Here is a 3,993-nt window from a genome sequence, read left to right on the forward strand (position 1 = left end):
CAATACGGCAGCAGTGATCAGTGAGATGCTTGGCTACAAGTTGAACAGCCACAAGGGGCAGTACCCTCCATGGAGAAGGAGGCTAGAGGGCAAGATCAAAGTAGCACGGATATATCTGTATATGTATATATGTAAATATATATATATGTATATATATATATATTTACATATATATGTATATATACATATATATGTAAATATATATAGGCGCTCGTGTATAGCGCCTAAATACGTTTATGTATATATATGTTTTCTATATTTTAAATGAAGCTTTTATTGAGTGTTTTTTTGTAAATCCCTTTTCCATTTGAACTATTTATGAATGGATTAATAGCTCATTTAGAAACATTTATACTTCCTAATTTTTGCTGACAATCCAGTGTTTAAATAATAAATTGCTTCATTAGTGTATAAATAAGTATTAGACATCAAAACTTAATTTATGAATGAATATAAAGTGAATAATTGTTTCACAATTAATAATTCATTCTTAAAATACTTTATGTTAATGTGCGTGACTCTCCATATGTACCGCGCACGTCATGCATCAACGTACTTTGTGTGTAACTGGGACACACCAGCCGCTTTAACAAAAGCCCATTATGTTATACAGTGGGCCTGATAATGGCCTGAGGTAACTCTGAGGTAATGTTAGATACTGATAACATTACGTAGGTCAAAAACTTACATCATCACGAGCACTGCTCCATGTGATCCAGTGATCACTGATCCTGATCCTGATCCTGATCCTGATCCTGATCCTGATCCTGATTCTGATCCGGATCCTGATTCTGATCCTGATCCTGATCCTGATGGGCTCAGTGAGCACTGTGGTATTTAAGGCTGCCCTGGATTATTATAGCTAATGCAGGGATGTTGTGTATTTCATCTGACAATCTAATCTACACAAATGTAGCCAGTGATCATTAATCATGTAATTCAGATTAAAGTCAGCATGAACACATTCGCTCATTTCTTGCAGGCAGATGCATCTCTTCTGCTCTGTGGCTGCCATTGCTGTAAATGAATGAATTATAACATGAATAAAACTTTCTAAAAAAAGAAAATCCAAGCCAAGTCATCTACATAACATTTTGCAGTTGTTCGTTTGTCCCAGATCTAAAAGCACACGCAGCGATGATGTGTTTCTTACAGACTAAAGACTTTCAACATCACAGACAAAGAATAATAGTGACTTTTATTTCTTTTTATGTTTCATGTGAGTCATTGTAGCAGTTAGTTTATTATCTTTGAATCACGCCATCTAGTCGGGAACGGATCACATTACCTGGGTGGGGAGTGGAAACAACAGCTTTCTGTCTGCTGTAAAACAGCTCTCTCTATTGTGCTTCACAACTGTACAAAAAATGAGCTTTTTTCATCAAGTTGGCACCACTTTAAGAGAACCCAGGGGAGTCATGAGGCTGGAAGAAACCAGGACAGAGTAAATGTGGTGTAACAGATTTAATGCTGGAAAAAAACCTTATTTGAAACATCACTGGGGTTGTGACGACAGCAGCCACTGTCCCAGTACAGTCCAGCACACAATAATTTTGGGCAATAGGACACAGATATATAGATTCCTTATCAGGCAGGATGTTGCTTTAATAAGAACTTTAACAATATTTCCAGGTGCTGAAGAGTATAAGGGCACCACAGAGAGCGATGTGAAGTCTGAAAACTACAAACTAAAACAGTGTGTGAAACTGTGAGCTTTCCAGACCTTTTTAGTCCTCCTGCCGTCCAGATTACTACTCCGAGGCTACATTAGGCCCTGCTACTGGTAACGGTGGGCTGTTAGCAGAAGAGAGGGCCTCCTCCGCAGTGATGTCAGAGACATGATACAGTCATACAGAATATCATCACTTCAACTAAACATGGTTCTACAATCTACTGAATCGTGGGGTGTTCTTGGTTTTTCACAGACCCCTGTGAAAACATTTACGTGGCTTAAATTTTAAGTCAGTGTGGAAGTACCAAAACATGTGGTTCCTCTAATGAGACTTCAGGCTAATTTTAAAAGGCAGTGCATCTCCATACACTCCCATGTTACATGTTAAAATTCACAGGTAAGGTTGCCTTATTGGGGACACATGGTACACACTGTTTGCAATAATTAAAAACAGAAGCTTTTCATCCACTGTTGATTGACTTGTTTTTTAATGCAGGTTAAATTTCTTCAGCCGTTGGACAGGGGACGCATTACAGGGCTGTTTGTCTGCTATCTCTTCAACAGAAGCAGAGGAAGCCAAAGAACTTTAAATGAGCTCCTCGGTTTTTCATGGCGGATTAGGAGGATGAATGAAAAGCATGTATCTGTTGGCTGCAGGCCACATGTTTGCAGCATTACTGTACATATCTTTGGCGCAGCTGGACAGTGTGCTTTTATTTGTCACAGTTTGTGACTAAATACAGCCAAATATTATGAACACACTACATTTGTTCCAAGCTGTGGTTAAATGTGTCACGCAGCAGGGTGCACAGGCTCTGGAAAGAGCAAGAATAAAAGTTTAGGAAAGGGCAGTTATAAATAAGCATTTATAAATGATGAGCCGTCACGCTGATTTGTTTTTCTTTGGTCTGTTTCCACTTTGGGCTTAATAAGCATGTTGCACTTGGCTCCAGCCCAAGCAGCATCAGCCAGCAGAGGGTCTCCATCAACCTTTAAAGCCACAGTCCTGCAGGAGTCCAGTGCAGGAGCTGTTTAATGGCTCCTGCACTGGAGGGTTAAAAACAAAACATGAAGACAACTGCTTGTAGAAGTTATGTGACACACCCTGTAATACACTGCAGAAATATTCTGCTTCAAATTCTGACTTATTTTATAAATGAATATCTACCAAACAGTATATTAACAATATAATAATAACAATGATCCAGATAGACTGTGTGGAAGAGGCTTCCCCTCGTCAGGAACACAAGTTGTCCTTGTGTCTGCAGCACTATGGGGGGTTTAAGCCTTTTAACTCTTAAAAAAGTAATCGTTGTACCCAATCAGCTCACAGGCGGAGCCAGTGAAGGGTAAAAGGCTGTACACGGTGTGGACGTTGTGTCAGGCCACATCTCTTACTGAGTCCAGACGTTTTCAGTCTCATTGCCACAGGTATCAACTCCAGCTTGTAGCCATGCAGCCGTTGCCAACATGTTTCAAAGAATGTGTTTTTGAATTCTGGCATGGTCCTGTAAGACGGTGCCACCAGTTTGTGAAATTTAGATGTTTCACAGTCGTTTAGGAGCAGCTTAGCCAAGAAGTGACTGATCATATAAAGTTATAGAGTTTTGTTGCAGAGGTGTATAGTGCATACAAGTTGCCAACGCTCTGCTGACTCACTAACTGCAGATTTCCAAACACAAAAAGTGTGTGCCTCGAACATCATAGCAGGGTTTCCATTGCCAAACAACTCCTGTAGGTGTAATGTGTAGTTATCTACACAGTGTACTTGGGTGGTGATGCTAATAGAGCAAAAACAAGAGTGAATATTGGGTTTAAAGTAATCATCTGCATTGAAATATGATTCCAGATGATTGATGGTGTTGTTGTGATTCTGCTGGAAATAATGAACATCTTCACTATCATTCTCATTGTCATTGTATATTACAGTTTGTGTTTGTGTGTTTATAGACTTTTTTTTTTACTGATTTAAGTGCTCATTTTCAATTCCCATGAATATTCCCAGAAATATATGAAAACAACAACAAAAGAGCTCTGAGTCAACGGTAACTGCACAGTATGTCGTGCCTGTTATAAGCTGTGGTTACTTAGAAATGGCAGTGTGTGCTACCAACTTTATTCTGGCAACAGTTCGTCTTTTAATCGTCTTCTTTGTTACACGAAGTTAAAACACCTTTAACACACCTGACACTAATGTGAGTCTAAGTTGTATTCTGTTTACATTATACATGCTTCCCTTAGGCAGCATCATTAGAAGACATAGCATAAATTTTCACTGCTATGCAGATGACACCCAGCTCTATCTGTCCATGAAGCCAGAT

Source organism: Pundamilia nyererei, unplaced genomic scaffold (assembly GCF_000239375.1).
Source record: "Pundamilia nyererei isolate P.nyererei 1_Seehausen unplaced genomic scaffold, PunNye1.0 scaffold00181, whole genome shotgun sequence".
Taxonomy (NCBI): domain Eukaryota; kingdom Metazoa; phylum Chordata; class Actinopteri; order Cichliformes; family Cichlidae; genus Pundamilia; species Pundamilia nyererei.